The sequence below is a fragment of the Macrobrachium rosenbergii genome, chromosome 41 (genome assembly GCF_040412425.1).
Source record: "Macrobrachium rosenbergii isolate ZJJX-2024 chromosome 41, ASM4041242v1, whole genome shotgun sequence".
In the NCBI taxonomy this organism is placed as follows: Eukaryota; Metazoa; Arthropoda; class Malacostraca; order Decapoda; family Palaemonidae; genus Macrobrachium; species Macrobrachium rosenbergii.
Genome location: NC_089781.1, coordinates 49,944,005 through 49,967,178, shown reverse-complemented (window position 1 = coordinate 49,967,178; position 23,174 = coordinate 49,944,005). Strand labels below are relative to the sequence as shown.

Below are 23,174 nucleotides of genomic sequence, written 5' to 3'. Positions count from 1 at the left end.
ATTCACCTTTCGCCTAGGGAAAAAGCTCTTAGTGGCGTGGCAACACTGACTGGGTCTACCAGTGGCTACCGAGAACGCTGGTTCGGTCTACCCAACATTAACCCTCATCGACATGACTGGTCAACTATCCCTCATTAGCTCTTCATCTGCTTGCCTAGTCGGCTATCTGTATGCCCGGTCAACTACCTTTTCATAGTTTTCCTTCATCATGACCAGTCAAAACTGTTAAGTTCCTGGGCCATTCCAGTCTCACTCGCAACTCCAGCTTGTGTTTCACTTGCAGGATCACTCTCATTCTTAATGACTTCCTATTATACCAAGAATTTTATATAAAAAGTGTTTTGACGTACATGTAAAGTCCCCGCTCAACGTGTTCTCTGTAATGAACATCCCGTTTTCTGCGATGCCTTCACGTGCGACATAGGGTCGGACGGACACAATATTATTATCATTATTATGAATTATATATTTATTATCTGTTCATTTGACCTTGCAGTATGTATATGTAAAGGAGTATTTTTCTGTCTAACCAGTCATTGTTAATCATTATGTTTTCTGTATGTACCTGTTCTGTTTTCTGTAGAGAAATAGTTTGACCGTACACCGCTTTATAAGCAGGTCGCTTCATCAATAAACCAGCAGTACTTGTCTTTCTGCTCATTATTTCGCACCTCTCTCATGGTGGTGACCCCGGGGTGGTTCCCGGAGCCATTAACGGACCCAAACTGTGACTTAGTCTTGGCCCAATGAACAACCCACGCCCCTAATGGACTAACTACAGCGCTCTAACAAAGCACTCGGGGGTTACTGACCCTCATCAGCAAATCACCGGCGTCATTAGCAGACCCACATGGCACGCTCCCAAGCGTGTATTGACACGAGTGTTCCCTCACACTCCAAGTGAGAGCACGGAATGAGCATGGATACAGACATCCCCAACCACATACAAATTACCATGAACTTCTCGGGGGCAGATGTCTCCCTTGCTCAACCCCCTCCCACGCACTCCTCCACGCCGGTGCCTGCTCCCCGCGTGATGACCACCCTGATGGACTAACCAAGGGTGGCTCTCAGCATAAGGCTGCTGCCATTCACCCATCAGAACGCAGCATCCTGGCTCTACAGAGTCAAGGGGCAATTCAGGGTGGTAGGCCTGACCGACGAGGTGTTGAAGGCGGACATCGTCATCAACACCCTCCTGGAGGAAATATACAAGAAGATCGCCCCATGCTTAATGACAACGTCGAGCCCCCGCCACCTCCCAGGAGTTAAAAACCACTCTCGCCGAGACCTGCTCCCTGCCAGTCTCTGAGAGAGCTGCCAGCACCCTCGACCTCTCCTATGGCATGGCACCAGGCTCCTGTTGTTCTCCATCCTTGGCCGGAGGTACAGGTGGAAATTCATTGTCGCAGACGTTAGGACCCTGCTCCTGGGTGCGGACTTCCTTGCCCACTTCGGACTGGCAGTCAATGTCGGCCGCAAGGGCTTGCTGGACACCGAGTCCTGCCAGTCCCTGCCCTTGTCGCCGGGCCCCAGGGAGCCCACAATTTATTCCGTTGCGCCCCACCAGTATGGCTCCCTCCTGAAGGAATTCCCGAAAGTTTTCAAACCCGAGCTTCATCAGGTGTCCAGGGCCCCCGCCAAACACGGAATGTATCATCACATCAAGACAAATGGCCCCCCGACACACGCGAAGTTCCAGAGGCTTCCCCCACAGCGCCTTCAGGAGGCCAAGAAGGCATATGCAAGAAGGCTCCCAGCCCGTGGGCCTGTAAAGTCACCACATCGACGCCAGCGTAGTGTTTCAGCGGCGCCATTAACTAAGTCTCCGCTGAGCATGTTTTCTTTGGTGACTTCCCATTTTCTTCAAACTCAATTAGTCACACCTAAAACGTGCCAGGTCACGCATTTTTAACCATATTTACTTTATACGTATTTATACAAATGTCACACATTGTGTATCATATGTTTCTTCATTCACAGGCATCAAGACTGTATCCATATTGAAGTTCTGTATGTTTTGTATTGTAATTTGTACTCGTTCACTGCATATTATTGTTTATTGTTTCGACCTCAGGTCACAGTCAATTCCATTGTCTTTCGCGGGTCAGCCGCTATATAAACTGCCTGGATCTGTAATAAAGTAGCAGTAACTTTTACCTGCTCGTTTCTTTGACACCTTACAGTGGTGACCCCCGGAGTATCCCGGAGCCATTAACGGACCGACATGGCGACTTAGTCTTGACTCCAGGATTTCTCCAAATCGCTCTTAGCAGCCTAAACACGGCGCTGTAACCAGCTTTTGAGCGTGCTGACTCTCGTCGGCGTACCCCACCAGTGTCACTAGCGGAACCACACGGCGCACGAAAGTGCGTACTGATGCGAGTACCCCACTCCAGTAAGGGATCAAAGGAGCGAGCATGGACACGGGTATCCCCTCCTTCACGCAGTTAAACGCGGACCTCGCGGACTCGGAGGTTTACCTACCTCCCATCACACCCAGCGCCCGCCCCGCGCCGAGGCCCTCCTGCAACTCCACACCAGCGCCCGAACACACGACGGTCGGGCAACACAATCGCGGGCTGCCCTCACCGTAAAACTGCCGCCGTTTATGCAGGGGAACCCATCGATGTGGCTGCGCAGGGTGGAGAGCCACTTCAGAATTGCGGACCTGATGGATGAAATCCTACAGGCCGACACAGTGCTCAACGCCCTTTCGGAGGACGTGTACAGAAAACTCATCTCGCGAGTACCCGAAACACACACCCTCACATACAGCACCACAAAAAAGTTCCTCCTCGAAGCTTGCTTCCTGCCCATCGCCGAGCGGGCCGCCCGTGCTGTCGACCTTGCCATAAACCCACGCCACGACCTCAATTCAAGAGAAGCTTGGAGCATGGTCGTGGATCTCCTGTCACTACCAGACTTGGGTGGCACAAAGAAGCGGCAGGAGATAAGCTTCGCACGGGAAATCTACCTTCGCCAACTCCTCCCGGAGGTACGCAACCAGATCGCTCACCCCTACACCATGCCTATCGAGGACCTCATAGAGACGGCGCAACATCTCACAGACTCCGTCAAGGCTTCACAGCGGCTAAAACCGGCCACACAGCCGCTCAGCTCTGTCCAGCCTGAAGAGGACGTAGAGCAGCCCGTCAACGCCATCGCCAACAGACGTTCACCGAACCACAGCAGATGGAGGTCCCCGGGCTTCTGTCGCTACCACAAGTGGTTCGGAAAGGACACCCAGAACTGCCTGCCGCCCTGCTCGTTCGCCCATTCAAAAAACGGGGGTGTTGGCGGCCAGCAGGACAGGCCACCATGGCAGCCGAAGAACCCAGGGGCTCAAAAACAGTAGGTTTTTACGTCTGCGACACCGTCTCCGGCAGGATGATGCTAGTCGACACAGGGGCCTTTAAATCGATCGTCCCGGCATCCAGAGAGGACCGCAACCAGACACCAGACCCGGCTGCCTTCCTGACGGCCGCCAACGGAACCCCCATCCTCTCCTACGGCACCAGGCCCCTGTCGATCTCCATCCTTGGCCAGAGTTACTCCTGGGACTTCATCGTCGCGGACGTAGGAACCCCACTCCTGGGAGCCGATTTTCTGGCGCACTTCGGCCTGCTAGTCAACGTGAGGCGCAAGCGCCTCCTCGATACCGACTCCTGCCGGTCTCTCCCGATAACAGCGGGACCCAGACCCACCATCAGCGCCGTCGCCCCCCACCAGTATGCACACCTACTGTTGGAGTTCCCTGAGGTATTCAAGCCCGAGCTTCGCCAAGTCCCCGGGGCCCCAGCCAAGCACGGCATATACCACCATATAACGACTAAAGGGCCCCCGACACATGCGAAGTTCTGAAGGCTTCCCCCTCAGCGCCTTCAGGAGGCGAAAAAAGTGTTCGCGGAGATGGAGCGGATGGGAATCTGCAGGAAAGCCTCCAGTCCATGGGCCTCCCCCCTCCACATGGTGCAGAAACCGGACGGCTCCTGGAGACCCAGCGGCGACTACAGGCGGCTCAACATTGCAACAGAGCCCGACCACTACCCTCTACCCAACATGCAGGACCTCACGGCCTCCTTTCACGGGGCCAAAGTATTCACTAAATTGGACCTTCTTAAATCTTATTTCCAGGTACCTGTTGCACCAGAGGACATACCAAAGACAGCCATCATCACGCCCTTCGGGTCCTGTGTGTTCGCCTTCTCCACTTTCGGGCTGAGGAACGCCGGGGCCACCTTCCAGCGGCTCATGGACAGCATCCTGGGGGACCTAAAGTTCTGCGTCTGCTACGTCGACGACATTCTCATATTTTCCAGGTCTCACAGCGAACACCAGAGACACATCAGGGCAGTCCTGCAGCGCCTCCAAGAGAACGGCCTCGTCGTCCGCTTTGACAAGTGCACCTTCGGCGTCCAGAAAGCAGAATTCCTGGGTCACGAGGTGTCTCCGACAGGCGTCCGCCCTCTTACATCGAAAGTAGCAGCCGTAGCCAGGTTCCCGACCCCCACCTCCGTCAAGGCCGTCCAGGAGTTCCTTGGGATGGTAAACTTCTACAGGCAGTTCATCCCCAGGGTCGCGCACACCACGGCCCCCCTGACGGAAGTCCTGAAAGGCCAACCGAAGTCGCTGTCTTGGGGACCCAGCCAGCGGCAGGCCTTTTCCCTGACGAAGGCTGCCCTCGCCAAGGCAACCCCCTTGGCACACCAGGATCCCAAGGCCCCCCTCCAGCTGACGACAGATGCCAGTAAAGTCGCCTGCGGTGCTGTTCTGGAGCAAATCATCAACGGCACCCCCCAGCCCATCGCCTTCTTCAGCAAGAAGTTCAATCCCGCAGAGACCCGCTACAGCACCTTCGACAGGGAACTCTGCGCGATGTACCGCACAGTTTGGCACTTCAAGTTCCTCCTGGAGGGGACGCCCTTCACAATCTTTACAGACCATCAGCCACTGTTTCACGCCTTCACGAAGCAGGGGGACGCATGGTCTTCCAGACAGCAGCGCCACCTCTCAGCCATAGCCGAATTTACCTGTTCCGTCAGGTACCTCCCCGGCAAGAAGAATCCCGTAGCAGACGCCCTCTCCAGAGTCGAGTTGAACGCGGTGCAGCTTGGTGTGGATTACCAGGACCTCGCCAGACAACAGGGCGCTGACCCAGAAACCCCAGCATACCGCACCGCTATCACGTCCCTCAAGTGGCGGGACGTGACCCTCGCCCCCGAAGGCCCAAGCCTGCTCTGCGACATCAGCACAGGTCAGCCCCGCCCTTTGGTTCCAGCCTCACTCCGCCGCCAGATATTCGACATAATTCACGGCCTCTCACACCCCTCCGGCAGGACCACGGCCAAGCTGCTTTCAAAAAAGTTCATCTGGCACGGGGTGCAAAAGGACGCCACGTCCTGGGCAAAACAGTGCCTGCAGTGCCAGACCAATAAGGTGGGTCGTCACACGCAGTCGGGGGTAGGCGAGTTCCCACAGCCAGAGCGCCGCTTCAGCCACATCCACATCGACGTCGTCGGGCCCCTTCCCCCATCAGGCGGATCCAGATACCTCCTGACGGTGGTAGACCGTTCGACGAGGTGGCCCGAAGCCACACCCATGCAAGAAGCCACCGCCAGCACGTGCGCCGAGGCCCTGCTCTCCAGTTGGGTTAGCCGCTTCGGCGTCCCGGATCACATCACAACCGACAGGGGCCCCGCCTTCCTCTCCGAGTTGTGGTCCGCCCTGGCTCAACTGCTGGGAACCACACATCACACCACCATGGCATACAACCCAGCGGCCAACGGCCTGGTCGAACGATTCCACAGGTCCCTAAAGTCATCCCTCATGGCCTGCTGCACCACCGAGGACTGGAAACATCAGCTGCCGTGGGTCCTCCTCGGGTTGAGAACCGCCTCCAGAGCCGACGGCAGCCCGTCTGTGGCCAAACAAACCTATGGGGAACCCCTCGTGGTGCCGGGAGAGCTCGTGACGGATGAACGCCACTCCCCATCACTGCAGAGGCTCCGCGACGTAGCCGGCAAGTTCGCCCCTTGCAGGCGCTCATACATCGACAAATCAACCACCTTCATGCCGCCACGGCTGACATCTGCCACCCACGTCTTCGTCAGAGTTGACGCCGTCCATCCACCACTAACCAAGCCCTACAGGGGACCCTTCCGCGTGCTGGAACGGAACAGCAAGGCGTTCCGGCTGGCACTCCCTGGGAAGGACGACTGGGTTTCAATAGACTGCTTAAAGCCTGCCTTTCTGTCAGAGTCCCGACAGCGATGCAGCACCCCTTCCGCCCAACCGCACTCCAGCACGCCCTCACCCCCGCAGGCGCGGCCGCCCCAGGAAGGGACCGCCCAACCAGCAACCACACTCCAGCACGCCCTCACCCCCGCAGGCGCGGCCGCCCCAGGAAGGGACCGCCCAACCAGCAGCCTCACAGGCGGGAGACCCCTCCGTTATCTTCAAGGAGCCGCGGCACCCTTCAGCGTCCCAGCAGATACAGGGATTAGTCAGACGCATCCCTCGCCTTGGGGGGGGAGTATTTGTAAAGTCACCACATCGACGCCAGCGTAGTGTTTCAGCGGCGCCATTAACTAAGTCTCCGCTGAGCATGTTTTCTTTGGTGACTTCGCATTTTCTTCAAACTCAATTATTCACGCCTAAAACGTGCCAGGTCACACATTTTTAACCATTTTTACTTTATACGTATTTATACAAATGTCACACATTGTGTATCATATGTTTCTTCATTCACAGGCATCAAGACTGTATCCATATTGAAGTTCTGTATGTTTTGTAATGTAATTTGTACTCGTTCCATATTATTGTTTATTGTTTCGACCTCAGGTCACAGTCAATTCCATTGTCTTTCACGGGTCGGCGCCAGTCGGCCGCTATATAAACTGCCTGGATCTGTAATAAAGTAGCAGTAACTTTTACCTGCTTGTTTCTTTGACACCTTGCAGGCCTCCCTACTTCACGTGGTGCAGAAAGCAGACAGCACCTGGAGATCCTGCAGCGACTACAGGCGGCTCAACCTCGCTACAGAACCCGACCACTACCCTCTACCAAACATGCAGGACCTAACGGCCTCCTTCCATGGGGCCAAAATATTCTCAAAATTAGATCTCTTAAAATCATATTTTCAGGTACCAGTAGCTCCAGAAGACATCCCCAAAACCGCCATCGTCACGCCTTTTGGGTCCTACGTCTTCGCCTTCTCCACCTTTGGCCTGAGGAATGCGGCCACGACCTTCCAGAGGCTGTTGGACAGCATCCTGGGGGACCTGGACTTCTGCATCTGATACATTGATGATATCCTAACTTTTTCCAGATCCCACAAAGAACACCTACGGCACATCCAGAAGGTCCTGCAGCGCCTGCAGGAGAGTGGCCTCGTCATCAGGTCCAACAAGTGCACCTTCAGCATCGAGAAGGTGGAATTCCTAGGCCACAAGATATCCCCAGGGGGCTTCCGCCCAGTGTCATCGAAGGTCGAGGCCGTCGTCAGGTTCCCCACCTCTACCTCCATCAGGGGCGTACAAGAATTCCTCGGAATGGTCAACTACTACAGGAGATTCATCCCAGGGATTGCGCACACCATGGCCCCCTTGACAGAGGTCCTCAAGGGTCGTCCAAAGACCTGAGAGTGGGGCCCCGATCAGCAGAAGGCCTTCTCCCTGACGAAGGCTGCCCTCGCCAAGGCAACAGCTTTGGCCCACCAGGACCCCAGTGCTCCCCTCCAGCTGAAGACGGATGCCAGCAACGTTGCCTGTGAGGCTGTCCTGAAACAAGTCATCAACAGAACCCCTCAGCCCATCACCTTCTTCAGCAGGAAACTCAGCCCCACTGAGTCCCGCTACAGCACCTTCGAGAGGGAACTCTTCGCAGTGTACCAGGCGGTACGCCACTTCAAATTCCTCCTGGAGGGTATGCCCTTCACCAGCCGGTGGTCCATGCCTTCATGAAGCTGGGGGACACATGGTCCTCCAGGCAGCAGTGGCACCTCGTGGCCATCGCGGAGTTCACCTGCACCATCAAGTACCTCCCCGGCAAGAAGAACCCAGTAGCCAACGCCCTCTCGAAGATTGAAATCGACGTGGTGCAGCTCGGGATTGACTACAAGGACCTCGCCCGCGAACAAGCCGCCGACCCAGAGACCCCAGCTTATCGCACCGCCGTCACATCACTGAAGTGGAAGGACGTTCCCCTCGGCCCTGGAGGGTCAACACTGCTGAGCGACGTGAGCACTGGCTGCCCCCACCCACTGGTGCCCGCCTCCTGTCGTCGGCTGGTCTTCGACATCATCCACGGACTGTCCCACCCCTCCAGAAGGACGACGGCCAGGCTACTGACAGAGAAGTTTGTCTGGCACAGCATACAGAAGGACGCGACGGCCTGGGCAAGACAGTGTATGCAGTGTCAGGCCAGCAAAGTAGGGCGGCACACCGAGTCTGGGGTGGGCGATTTTTCCCAGCTGAGGAGTCATTTCGGGCACATCCATGTTGATGTAGTGGGTCCTCTTCCCCAATCAGGAGGGGCAAGATACCTTCTAACAATCGTCGGCCGCTCCACCAGGTGGCCCGAAGCTATGCCCATGGAAGAAGCCACCTCCGGTGCGTGCGCAGAAGCCCTCCTCTCCAGCTGGATCAGCCGGTTCAGTGTCCCGGACCATAAAACTACAGACGGGTCCTGCTTTCCTCTCTGAGCTGTGGACTGCCCTGGAACGCCTGCTGGGGACCACTCACCACAGCACCACCGCCTACAACCCCGTAGCCAATGGAATGGTGGAGAGGTTCCACAGGTCCCTGAAGGTGTCCCTCATGGCTCGTTGCACCTCTGAGAGTTGGGAGTACCAGTTGCCCTGGTTCCTCCTCGGGTTAAGGACTGCCCCCAGAGCCAACGGCGACCCATCCACAGCAGAAAAAGTCTGCGGGGAGACCCTGGAAGTCCCAGGGGAACTCATCGCAGAGGACAGGGATGACTTAACAACGCAGAGGCTCCACAACATGGTTGGGAAGTTCACCCCCTGCCAACAGGCATACACCGACAGGACGTCCCCCTTCATGCCTCCCGGTCTGTCCTCTGCCACCCACGTCTTCATCAGGGACGACGCCGCACGGCCACCCTTAACCAGGCCCTACAGGGGGCCTTTCCACGTGCTTGAGAGGAACAGAAGCATTCTGGGTAGCCGTCCACAGGAACGAAGACTGCCTCAAGCCCGCATTTCTAGAGGAAGACGTCAGGGGCAATTCCCAAAGCCCCCGCTGGAGATAGCAACCCCCAGCCCGCCCCATCCACAGGAAAACGTCGTGGGCACCCCTGGAAAACCCTGGGACCAGACAGGAGGGCACCCCAACACACCACTCCAAAGGGTGCCGAAGAAGACGACCACCCCCTCCAGCTGGCATTGAGAAAGCGAGGCCCCCCTCTGCCACCCCAGCAGATACCTGCTTTGATCAGACGTTACGCCTTGCGGGGGGAGTATTGTAAAGTCCCCACTCAACGTGTTCTCTGTAATGAACATCCCGTTTTCTGCAGTGCCTTCACGTGCGACCTAGGGTCGGACGGACACAATATTATTATCATTATTTTGAATTGTATATTTATTATCTGTTCATTTGACCTTGCAGCATGTATCTGTAACAGAATATTTTTATGTCTAACCAGTCATTGTTAATCATTATGTTTTCTAGTTTGACCTCAGGTCACCTGTAAATTTTTGTACCCGCGGTCTCTGCATTATACGCAGATGTCCGCACGCAGCTTTATAAGTGGGTCGCTTCATCAATAAACCAGCAGTTCTTGTCTTCCTGCTCATTATTTCGCACCTCTCTCACATACATTGCACCCAAGAATGAAAACCAAAACATATAAAACAATTACTGCAAAAAATATACCACTGAAGGGATGAATATGTGTAGGAGCGTGGACAAATATACATTTATGGAATCAAAAGGCAAAATATACATTGGATAAAGAACTGTAAAGATGTCAGACGTCTCTTTGTTTTCGCATCAATCACGTCATGCATTCCATTTCTTAATATGTCAAGACTCTCATGTAAATATTCATGTGTAGAATTTTCCGGCCTTTCCGCCAATACGTATTTCATCATTGTATATTTATTATGTCTCTCAAAATTGCCATTTGTTTGTGTGTCAACAAACAATAATTGCTCAGAGTGCGGGTCACAGCGATTGGAGGTCGGGCACCACGTTTCCATCTGCACTCTGCCATGTATACCTGCACTCAGGTAATAAATAATTTAATACCCAGTTGACCTTTCTTGTCCTCACAACTGGTGACCTTGGGGTGACGGTAAACACAGCAGTTTTGGCTTCGCCATTAATGGACTCACTATGGCAGCTTTACCTTTAGAGAGCCTTTAACGGAACCACACAGTGACAAAAGTCTAGGCCTCTGAAAGCTCCTTCCTCGGAGAACAGCCACGCCACTAATAGACTAATTACAGCATACCCCTTCAGGTACGTTCTGGTGTGCTCAAACGGTTTGCCCCACCATTTACGATTCATGTCGACTGTACTCAGAAGTCATTAATGGAACCACACGGCATACAGTTTTGACTTCTGACGAGCCCCAAACACCATTAACGGACTAAATATGACGTGTACTTTGCGTTTTGGTGTGAGGAAGAATGTCAGACACTGAGGTAGAAAGTCATTCCAAGGACGCACAGATCCTCTGCATCCCTCTCTCACCTTCAAAGGCAGCAATAAGCCAGGTGATAAAACTCCCTCTGTTCTCACGACAAAACACCACATCCTGGTTTCTGCAGGCAGATGTCCATTTCCAGGTGGCAAAAATTACAGACAAGGAGACCAAGGCAGATGTAACCATGACAACGCTACCGGAGGAGGTCTTCAACAAAATCACCCCATGGTTGGACTCACAGCTTAGCAAAGTCAAGCACAGAGACCTGCAAGACAAGCTCATCGAAACATACTCCATGCCCGTCCCAGAGAAAGCCTAATGCTCCCTCGACCTGATGACCCGCCCATGGGGGACGCATCACCCAGGGACACCTGGGATGAACTCCGAGGTCTCCTGATGCTGCCAGGGGTTGATGCAGACGGTTGGAGGAAGGAGATCAGCTTGTCACGAGAAATATTCCTGCGGCACCTTCCATAAGAGGTGAGGGGGGGCAAATCACGGATGCGGAAGCCCTTTCAATGGACGAATTGGTGAACGTCGCACACAAACTCCATGAGGCCACCAAGGCCTCCAAACAGGCAGCAACACCCGCAGCCTGTAGCCTGGTAACAGAAGAAGACGAGGCAGAGGACACGAACACGGTGTATAGGAAGAAGGCACCGCCACAGCAGCAGAGGACATGGATAAATCCAGCCTGGTGTTACTTCCATCGGAGGTTCAGAAGCGCTGCCAGAAATTGCAGAGCCCCTTGTTCTTTCACAAATAAAAATGAGAAAAGCAGCCACAAGTAACAGCAGTGGCTGCAAACCTTAAAGACTCCCGACAAGTAGGATTCTTCATCCACGATGCCATATCGAAATGACAGATGCTGGTAGACACCGGGGCGATGCAGTCAGTGTCTCTGCCATCGAGAGAGGACCGCAACAGCGCATCGAGCGCCGCAACCGCACTGGTGGCCACAAATGGAAGCCCCATCTGCTGCTACGGAACTGTAACCCACAGTATATCCATCCTGGGCAGTAAATATGATTGACCCTTCGTCATCGCGGACGTCAAGTTCCCTCTCCTGGCCGCTGATTTCCTCGCACACAACAGACTTCTGGTAGATGTCGGCCGAAAACGGCTGCTGGATACCGGAACCTGCTGCTCCCGACCACTCTCCACCGGGGCGGGGATGCCCGCTGTCTGCTCCATCTCTTTGAACAAGTACAGCACCCTCCTCCATGAGTTCCCAAACGTCTTCAAGCCAGAGCTGTGTCAGTTGCCGGCAGCCCAGGCCAAACACAGGATCCATCACCATATCACCACGACAGGCCTGCCAACACATGCCAAATTCTGATGCTTGCCACCCAAAAAACTCCAAGATGCTAAATGGGTCTTCACCAAGATGGAACAGATGGGCATCTGCAGGAAGGCATCAAGCCCGTGGGCGTCTCCCCTCCCTCCACATGGTAAAGAAACCAGACTGCTCCTGGAGGCCCTGTGGGGACTATCGTTGGCTGAACCTAGTAACGACACCGGACCACTATCCCTTGCCGAACATGCAGGACCTAACAGGCGCCCTGCACACGGCCAAAGTATTTACAAAAATGGATTTATTCAAGTCTTATTTTCAGGTACCAGTGCACCCTGACGACGTTCGGAACGTATACCTTCTCCTACTCCACCTTCGGCCTCAGGAACGCCTGGGCCACATTCCAACGCCTTATGGACACCATCTTGGGGGACCTACCTTTCTGCGTTTGCTACGTAGATGACATCCTGATCTTCTCCAGGTCCCCGGAGAAACACCTGCACCACGTCCATGCTGTGCTGAAATGCCTGCAGGAGAATGGTTTGGTTGTCAGGTTCGACAAGTGTACCTTAGGAGCAGAAAAGGTAGACTTCCTGTGCCATGAGATCTCCCCGGTAGGTGTCTGCCCCATGGCCTCCAAGGTGGACGCAGTAAAGAAGTTCCCAATGACAAAAACCATCAAGTCCCTACAGGAGTTTCTCAGTGTGGTCAACTACTACTGCTGCTTCATACCAGACGTCGCCCGCATCATGTATCCCCTGACCGCAGTCCTGAAGGGGAAGCTGAAAACAGTGGCATGGGCAGCTCTGCAACAACAGGCATTCAAGCAGACAAAGGCAGCCCTTGCCAAAGCCACCGCATTAACACATCACGACCCCACCGCCTCCCTGAGACTTACCACCGACGCCAGCAACATCGCTTGATGGGGCGGTGCTGGAGCAGGTGTTAGATGGCTCCCCGCACCTGCTGGCCTTCTTCAGTCGCAAGTTTAACCCCGCCAGAGACCCGCTACAGCACAATCAACAGGGAGCTCCTGGCAATCTACCAAGCCGTGCGGCACTTCAAGTACCTCTTGGACGGCACCCCTTTTACCATCCTCACAGACCACAAGCCTTTAGTACATGCGTTCACGAAGGTGGGAGACGCATGGTCTGTGAGGCAGCAGCGGCACTTGGCTGCTATCTCCGAGGTTGGCTGCACCAGGAAGAACCCAGTAGCCGACGCCCTATCAAGGGTTGAAATAAATTCTGTCCACCTCGACATAGACTATGAGGACCTGGCGAAGGAGCAGGCCGCAGACCCAGAAACAGCAGCCTACTGCACAGCACTCACCACACTGAATTGGGAAGACATGCCAATAGGAGGATCCAGTTCAACACTTCTCTGCGACACCAGCACAGGCCACCCGCGCCCCCTGATCCCCGCATCCAGAAGAAAGCAGACATTCGATGCCATCCACGGCCTGTCCCATCCATCAAGCCGAACAACGGTGTGCCTGATGACAGAGAAGTTCATGTGGCACGGTATCAGGAAGGATGTTTGGCAGTGGGGGAAGAACTGCACACCGTGCCAAACAAGTAAAGTCACCCAGCAAATGGAATCAGGCATCCGAGACTTCCCTCAACCACGTCGGCGCTTCAGTCACATCCATATAGAAGTCGTAGGTCCTCTGCCGCAATCAGGGGGCGCCAGATACCTCCTGACGGTCATAGACTGTTCCACACGGTGGCCGGAAGCAACCCTGATGACGGAAGCATCAACGAGCGCCTGTGCAGAAGCCCTCCTGTCGAGTTGGATCAGCCGTTTCGGTGTCCCTGACAGCATAACTATGGACAAGGGCCCGGCATTCTTGTCAGAGCTCTGGGTCTCCCTGGCATGCCTGATGGGAACAACTCTCCACAGTACGACTGCATATAACCCCACAGCCAACGGCATGGTGGAGAAGGCCCACCGTTCGTTGAAGGCAACTCTGATGGCACGCTGGATTGACGACAATTGGAAGGCCCAGCTCCCCTGGGTCCTGCTGGGTCTCCGCACCGCACCGAGGGCAGACGGCGACATATCTCCCACAGAGAAAGTCTACGGCAAAACACTAGCTGTTCCGGGGGAGTCCTTCCCCATGGCGCTGGACGATGCATATACCTCCCATCCAAGGCTGAGGGAAGTGGCTCAGAAGTTTGCGCCCCGCCGAAAGACTTTCACGGACAGGACCCACGTCTACAGCCCTGGGGGCCTGGATGCCTGCACCCACTGCCCACCCTTGACCAGACCGTACAGGGGCCCATACCGTATTGTCAGCAGATCATCCAAGGCCTATCTCATCAATGTCCAGGGCTTGAAGACTGGGTTTCTGTCGACCAGCTGAAACCAGCTTTCCTGTTAGACAGCGAAACTCGGGAGGAAACCGGCAGGCGCCCCAGAATTCCTCCACAAAACGTGGCCACAGATGATCCCTTTGCCATCCCGAAACGGGGTCGAGAACGTCCCAAGGGCCGCACTAAGGAAGTCATCCGCTTGGCTAAGCCGCCGGGCGATTCAGCACTCGAAGCCGCCCCACGTCTGCAGGTATCAAGAACTTGGGGCCGGTTCCTGCTCCCAAAGCGATTCCGTGATTGATTTTTTTTTTAGGAGTCTTCCAATCATTACTTTTGTAATTGTTGTCTTGGGGGGGGGGGAGTACTTGTAAAGACGTCAGACGTCTCTTTGTTTTTGCATCAATCACGCCATGCATTCCATTTCTTAATATGTCAAGACTCTCATGTAAAATACATTCATGTGTAGAATTTTTTGGCCTTTCCGCCGATATGTATTTCATCATTGTACATTTATTATGTCTCTCATAATTGCCATTTGTTTGTGTCAACAAACAAATTGCTCAGAGTGCGGGTCACGGCGATCGGAGGTCGGGCACCACGTTTCCGTCCGCACTCTGCCATGCATACCTGCACTCAGGTAAGAAATAATCCCCCACCAAAATCACTTTCATGTATCATAATAAAGTTTTCATTAACCTACCCATCTCACAGACTCATCATCAACATATAGTTACGGGCTGCTCTAGAAGCAAGAGCCCGTGCTGGCACAAGGCCAGCTAAATCTAAAACAACAACATAAGAAATAATTTAATACCCAGTTGACCTTTCTTGTCCTCACAGAACCTTTGAATGCAATGTACTCATATCGTTGAGCAAGCTGCCACAAAGTTGCAAAAATGTGCAGACATTAAAATAAACTTAAAACTTGCGTGTTCACAAACTAGTTCTCCAAAAATCTGTAAACGGTAACAAAAGTAGATGGACCCGCACGCTGGATCAACGGGTCCCCGAAAGATGGCCTACAAAAATAAGTCGGATGATGATAGTGGTAGGTCAGTACATTAATTCACCAGCACAAAAAATTAAAACAAACCAGAACATAATCTTGTCAACTTTAACCCTAGATAGGAAATCGTACCTACGCGTAACGCTATAGGAAATCCTGTATCCATATGGAATCATTGTAGGAAAAAATTTAAAAAAAATATTCAAACATGCTTTATTTTACCAAAACTATACAAAAGTAAAAAAAGAGTATTCTTGAACAAATATCACCCTCAATTATGACAATTAAACTTAACAGAATATACTTTTGACTTATTAGAAAAACTTTTATATAAAAAGATCTTATCAATTGAGGTACTGTAATGATAAAAAGACACGTCATTCAGCAAAATGCTTTTGAATATATGAACTAGGAACTATAAAGAATCCCTAGGCGCCTTGTTCATCCTCGAAACCACAGAAAACATCGGTCCTGGAATAAATAAAAACGGACATATTATTATATACACTTCAGCAGCAAAACGAGTTTTCAGCTATGACGATATATTCTGGTGAATATATGCAATAAAACTTTTTTTTTTCTTTCAAGTAACTTTGTTTCTAGTATATTTTCAATGTGTGAATGCAATATGAAACAAATACAATTACCTGCTACTAGGGCCAGCCCTAGGGGAGTGGTGGGGAGACTCAGTAATCCCATAATGAGAAATGTCACTGTCCGTTCCTTCATCATGGGTAGTGTACAAGACCCTATCAAAAGCTGAGGTGTTCACCAAGGCATCTAAGTCGAACCTGGACAGTGTTCTCTTACGTTTCCTGGGCATTTTATCACACTAAAAAAAAAATAATAATAATAAATCAATAATACTATATATGGAATAATGTAAGTCATGTTTCACTATGTACAAGATCTAATAAGGCTATTACACTCTCAAAACATAGTCATTATGTTATTTACATGTGGTAATGGCCTTTTCTGAAAAAAATATTTTTTCACCATATACTATCATATTAGGAAATGCTGCCATTTGGATACATGAGTACTCACCAAGAGTGGATGAAGAGGAGCAGCACGTTACACCTTACAGTATGAAGAACTTCTGTTGAAATGCCCACCAAAGCACCAATTGAGCCAAAGAAGTATAAATTGTTGGAAAAAAATGGGAAATACAAAAGTTCAGGGTAGCTGTGCCATTTGGCACGGGATTTCCTATCTAGGGTTAAAATCTCCTAACAAAAATCTCTTGGGTACGTATTAATCAAGCAATGGATGTTGTATTCTAATGGGAACGCTGGTTAGTAGCCTACTGTGTAAGCAACGGGCCTTTCTTCATTGAGTGAGGTGCAACCAAGTCCCCACAGGCAAAACTAGTAGTAATTGGATGGTTCACTCCCAGGCAAAAAAAAAAAAATACATTTTGGAAAACATCGACTGACTGTGCACATTATGGGTCAATAAGTACTGATAACTATGATAAACATCGAGGGTTGAAATGTTTTCCCTTCTGGGGATAAGTTCAGGGATGACCAGACCTGCAGCTACACAATAAGTAAAAGTGACAGAAATAACGACTAACCAGCGAGACAAAAAAATCCTATGGAAACCGACGGTGTAGAAAAGTAATGTAGAATTAATTAGTTGTCTGAACTAAGAACTAAATTCAACTAACGTGATTATTAGGTAGTGAGGGTGACCAGACAAGGTGCGTGTGAGTGGCGGCGGCGGCGGCGGCGGCCAGCGATTGTTGTGTGAGTGAGTGACTGTCAGTACTGTAGTCAGAGACTTGGGTGTGAGGTGGAGGATGTTCGACGACAACGACACCCTGCGAGGAATGACGTGAGAGGACCTTCGCGATTTCACTTCTTACTGTAAGTTAGAACGATAGCCTATTTTACATGAGATGGCATTGATCAAGGTTTACTGTTATTTATGTAGTGTTATGTTTCAAACGGTTGATTGGAGACTTTACATGACGTCAAATTTGACCAAGTGATCCAAATGTCGAGTGGCAGGTAGGCGAAGGGAAGGGGAGCTCGCTGCCACTAAGTGGTGACAACTTGGTCTTGAAGTGCAGCAAACCTTGGGAATCATGACAGCGTGCCTCTGCCTCTGCCTCTGCCTGTGCCTGTGGGTCCTCATGCCAGTCGTCAGCGCAGAAGGTGGATGTAGGGTAGGGGGCGCAGTCAGGCAGGCTGCCTACCTTGTTAGGAAGTCACCTTTGCCGACGTAGGCTAGGCCTAGCCAGTGCTCGGAAATGCCCTTTTCGTAGCCTGTGGCTGGGGTAAGGAGCCACACCTATCGTAACCTAATGTAGGGTGCCAGGTGCTTACCTACAGTAGCCTAGGTACCCAAAGTGCGTAACGTTCGGCAATTTTGTAAACGCGAGGCCACCGAGCCGAGCCCAGGCTATACGGTAGGCTACTGCCTTTGGTGCTTGGAAAGAGCTCTTGCGATGCCTGTCACTCGTGAAGTGTTCCCCCGGCCGCAACCCCAGCTTTCCCTCTGTGGTCCCCCATAGGCCTAGTGCAGGAAACAAGGGTGGTGCGGGTGGGGTCCACTGTCTTTATAAATACATTTTGTGCCAACAAAACAAATGTCAAAAACATTCAAGATGCAGTGAAAACATTTTTCAACAATGGTTTCAAGTAAAATACGGTCAAACCTTACTTTTGTCACGCGGCCTAATTCCCACCAGTCGTCGACTGGGACGGATTCCTCGTACCTAAATGGGGGTAAATTCTAAGCCGGCTGTCTGCGATGAGCTAGACTGTGGCAAATGACATTTTTCTATGTTATTTTACTTGCTTTACAAGAATTTGAAGTAATATTTTGCCACCCGGTTGTAACTAAACTGTAATTGACCTTTGAAGACTGCACAACTTGAATTACCTAATGCAGGGTAGGTCTAAGCTGGCATTCTGCAGCAAGCCGCCCCCCCCCCATGGCTAATACAGCAAAATTGTAACCAGTAAACGGTAATTCTAAGCCGGCTGTCCGCGGTTAGCTAGACTGTAGCTGGCATTCTTGCATAAACTGTGATTGACCTTTGAAGACTGCACGAATTGAATTACCTAAACGATAGGTTTTAAGCTGGCATTCCCCAAGTGGCTACCTCCATACAGCAAAATTGTAACCAGTAAACACCTCCAGGGTACGTTATGTTGGTATTTTTAGGGGTGTTTACTGGTTACAATTTTGCCGTATTAGCTATGGAGGGGTGGGGGGCTTGCCGCAGAATGCCAGCTTAAAAAATATTACTTTAAATTCTTGCAAAGCAAATAAAATAACATAGGAAAACGTCAGTTGCCATAGTCTAGCTCACCGCGGACAGCCGGCTTAGAATTACCTAAATAGGCATTGCGTTTGCTACAATGCCAGGTCCTGACCTAAGCAGATTTTACGTACCTAATGTAACTTAGGGTGACATGCCCTGACCTGGGTGACCTCTTAGTCCAACAGGGGTGTTCTCTCAGTTTCACCTTAAAGTTAGATCCTTACTCTTGATCTCCTTTTTTTTTTCCTACTGTACACAAGTAGCCTACAACCCTTCATTCTTTGCATAAGGATTTTTCTTACGAACACAGGCTGAAACAGGCATTTAACTTTCAGGTGAAGTTCTTGACCATCAACAAGTAGGGAAATCCCCAGCCCCGTGTTGCTATGCACTCCAGCTTGTTTCTGGCCACCGTTGTCTTTGGATTTCTGTATTGACTCTGCCCGACATACCCTTTACTCTCTCATTATGCTTTCTGAGTATTACTTCGTTTTTTGTAGGGTTGTTGAGTTTTGTCAAAAAAAAGGGTAGAACTATATAGTAGCTCCACGGCGGCGACGGCACTATAACTTGACTTTTTCTACAGTTTTTTGGTTGCTTATTATGAATTTACCTTTAATTTTTGGCGCTCGAGTGTAATTAACCTGTAATTAACCTCAGAAGTCCATCCAACAAGGGGTTTCCATACGCGATCTTCACAAGACAGCACGGGTACGTCTGTTTTGAATGGTTCATATCCCGTCCGGCAAGTGCAATAACTTGTTAACGTATGGGTACCCAACCCCCCTGGGCCAGTACTAAACACGGCGAAGGGACATTCCATTTGGCAGGCAACAAACAGATGCACCGCCAGTATCAGAACCCCTAAAAGTGTAGAAAATACCAGTTGAAAAGGTAAAAACAGGCGTGGAGCTAATATATAGAATTACCAAATAAAGAATTATGATCCAAACCCTTTAGTCAATGCTTCCTTTGCTTTGCATATAAAGAAGGACAAGACAGTGAGTCAAATCCTCAATCATTTCAGCCTTTTACCTCTGTGAGGAAACCTCAGATTTTCAGGCTCACCAGGAAAGGGCAGGCCTTGCAATAGGTTTCTCTCCTCCGTAGAAGTGGACTGTCACACCTCTGCGCCACTTGCAGAAGGTATGAGTGTATAGTAACTAGAATACTCTGCGTTCAGAGTGCCATGTCTGGCTGTCCAAACAGTGGGTGAGGTTTGCTGGAAAGAAGAATAGAGGTTTCCCAGGTGTCATCAAATTGTAGTATTCTGCCATTGACACCAAAGGGCCTCTTTGGCCCTTTTCTTCCACTTGCTAAACTCCCCCCTCCACCCACACTAAGGGAGCAGTTTCCCTCTAGCTGGCCCCAATAAATGTTCAGTAGAGAGCCTCTGAGGAGGGTAGGACACCCAGTCCGGTATCTCAAGTGAGGCCTCTTTTCATTGTGAGGGAGTTTTCCTCAGGAGGATGCTCTCTCTCAGGACGAAAGGAAGAGTCTCACCCTAACCTGACTTTCCTTCTGGGTGTGCAGAGGACGAGCAGCTCAGGCAGTTGTGACCCTTGCTGGGCATCTCTGGTGTGCCCAGTGTTTCTTCCCTCCTTGACCATCTGAAGGCTGGTAAGGCATCACCTGTCACTGCTTTTACCTTGACCATTACGACTTCGATAGTAACAGTCTCCACTGGCTCCCAGACTGCCCCCACTTACTTGGTATCTCCCCTTGTCTCATCAGTGATGTGCCCTGAAGTGTTGCTTTCTTTGTCAGATCTGGTTCAAGATGGAAACTGTTCACTCATTGTTGGATTCCATCAGAGAGGGCTGCTTCATGCTACTGGTAGACCTTAAGGTTGCATATTTTCAAATGTCCATCCATCAGTCCTCTCAGAATTATCTCTGTCTTCCCCTTGGGGGACATTCTTTCAGTTCAAGGCACTATGTTTTGGACTCTCGACTTCCCTCCACATGTTCACAGTGCAGTGGGAGGTTTTCTCTTGCATCAGCAAGTTCAGGGAGGTATTGCAGAAGTTTCTATCTCATCAGAAAAACCTGTTTGGCAGTGGCAGATCGTTCTGGGTCACCTGCCGTCCTTGGAGCAGTTGGTCCTTTATGAACAGCTTGACTTCTGTTCCCTTCAATGTACACTAGGTTGAAGTTCTTGTCTCCAGCAAGATGGCCCCCCTCTCTTTCCAATTCCTCTATTAGAGGAAGTAAGGAGAGATCTAAGTTGGTGGTTAGACGACACAAACCTCACATCAGGGTGCCACCTGGCACTCTTCCTCCTGAGATGCTTCTATTTTCTGATTCATCCAGTGAGGATTGGGGTGAACACCCACCTAGAGGCGTTGTTGGTGACAGTGCAGGGGCTTTTTTCTTTCACACTTTTGGAGCTGGGTGACAGGGAACAGTTTTAGAGTTTATCAATACTGCAGTTGTCCAAAGACCATCAAACAGAATGAGAACCTAATTTATTAACCTTAATATTACAGTTTACCAAAAGACCATCAAACAGAACCCTAATCTAATTTGCTATCCGTAATGTTAAATTTTATACATGAACTTACCTGTTGTTTACATATAGCTGTAATTCTCGATCTCGACAGAAAATTCAAAACTGGCGGTCCCGCTAATATATGGTCAGGTGATACGACTACCCCGCCCTCTACCGGGGTGCCTGGATCCATTTCCATCAACAACTAATCATATTTTCTCTGTCGGGGCCGGCGACTAGTCGTCTGCTCCTCTTCAGGAAATTCATCGGTGCTTTTTCGTTTCTTCTTTGGTGAAGTACCCACTTTTGTTGACGGTTCTGGCTTGTTTTTGGCTTTGGTTGAGATTTTTTCTAGTTATGTCTGATTCAGGATCTCAAATTAGATATTGCGGGGGGGGTTGTAAAACTTGAATGTCTCAGTCTAACATAGACCCTCACTCTTCTTCCTCTAACTGTAGAGGGAAATTGTGCACGAATCTGGATAGATGTGATGAATGTTCGTCTTTGTCTGTGCTTGATTGGCAAAAGTTGGCTAAATATCAGACAAAATTAAGTAAAGATAGGGCACGTAAGGCTTCGCCAGAAGTTCCTCCCAGAGTAGGAGTAGTATTGCCTCTTGTTCTGTTCCTGTTACCCCTCCTGTTCCTATTCCTGCCCCGGATCCTGTTGTTTCCAACCCACTACCGTGTCAGACCTTGGGCAGAATTTGATGGTAAGATTTCGGCTCTTTTTCTCTGCGATAGAGAAGATTGGCCAGGATGTGAGTGCGATGTCAGACATCGAAGTGTTGCAGTGATAGTGTTGTGGAGGAGGTGACTGTTCGTCCCCTCGCTCTCCTAGGTCGAGGCCTCTGTCCGGCTCCCAGGGCTCAGGAGAAGACATGCCGAAAGCCGAAGGGAGGCGAGTGGGGTCTGCTCACGAGCAGTTGCTCCTCTAACAGTCCTGTTGCGTCCCAGGCTGTTGCAGCTCGCTATAGTAAAAGCGATGCGGAAGTGTCTTCTTGTGCTTCTGTTTCGTCGAGGAGGAGTTGGAAGCAGTCAGAGTCTAGTAGGTCGCTGAAGAGACGCAGAGCTTCCTCTCCAAGTCAAGTTCCTATCAAGAAACTTTTCGGCACGTTCTCCTCTTCCGTCTTGTAGCTTTTGGGATAGCCCAGAGATCTCTTCTTCTTCAGGCAGTCCGGATGTACGTTCTACGGATCGTAGCGGCGCCGGATCCTCCTGTTAGCATGCAAGTAGCGGCTTCCTTCCCATTGGATCCCAAGTCGGCTTTTATGCCTCCGGTTCCTGGCCCCCTTCGCAACAGGACAAATTGGACAAGATTTTGAGACTTTTCGAAGGTTTTAAAGCTCCAACACTTCAGGTTCCTTCTGCAACTGAGGCTCCGGTCTCTGCTCCCGCTCACGCACCTGGCGCCGCTTCGCCTGGCTCCGCCTGGCTCCGCTTCGCCGATCGCGCTCCTGGCGCCACTTCCGCCCCGCACTGGCCGCACTCACGACGCTACTTTGGCGCTTGCGCTCTCCAAAACACGTTTCCAAGGCGCACAATGTTTGCGCTTCTAGCGCCTACCGTGGTTTTTGGCGCCTCTTTGGCTCTCGGATCTTCTAAGGCTCCTGACTCCTCTCAAGCTCATGTTTCGGATACGCTTGACGCTGGTCGGGCTCTTGGCGCCTCGGTGACGTTCGCGATACTCAAGAGGATAACGCAAGTTTGGCTCCCGGAGACGTTTCTATCCGCGGTGCTCCAACTGCTTCAGAGATTCTCTCCCCAGTTTCCGATGTTTCGAAGTAGATGATGTTCCGTCTGCTCCTACGCCCAACTTTAAGCATCTCTTACAACTTTTGAAGAACATTTTCAAGAAGACTTTGCTCCAGCTTCCCCTTCATCTCCGACTCACGCAGTTTGCCAAGGATTTTAAACCTCCTTCCTCTAGATTTCTGAAGCTGGTCCTGTCTGTTTTCGTGAAAAGAGCTCTCCGAAGGCAAGAAGGATGGTTGAGCAAGAAAAGATCTCAGGGTAAAACATCTTTCTGTTTTCCCCCTCTCAACTGTCTTTTAAGTCTCGTTCGTGGTATGAGACTGGGGAAGTCTTTTCCTTGGGAGACTCTGCCTCCTCTCAAGGGATTTCT

The 23,174-nt window shown here is 51.1% G+C and overlaps 1 protein-coding gene across 1 annotated transcript in view; it reads left to right on the top strand.

The window, feature by feature from the left end:
* The first annotated feature begins 16,998 nt into the window (after positions 1 to 16,998).
* LOC136826855 (uncharacterized) overlaps positions 16,999 to 23,174 on the top strand; it is a 371,452-nt gene continuing 365,276 nt past the window's right edge. Inside the window, exon 1 of the mRNA XM_067084346.1 lies at positions 16,999 to 17,154. The gene's annotated coding sequence lies outside the window, so the exon portion shown is untranslated. The remainder of the gene's footprint in view (positions 17,155 to 23,174) is intronic.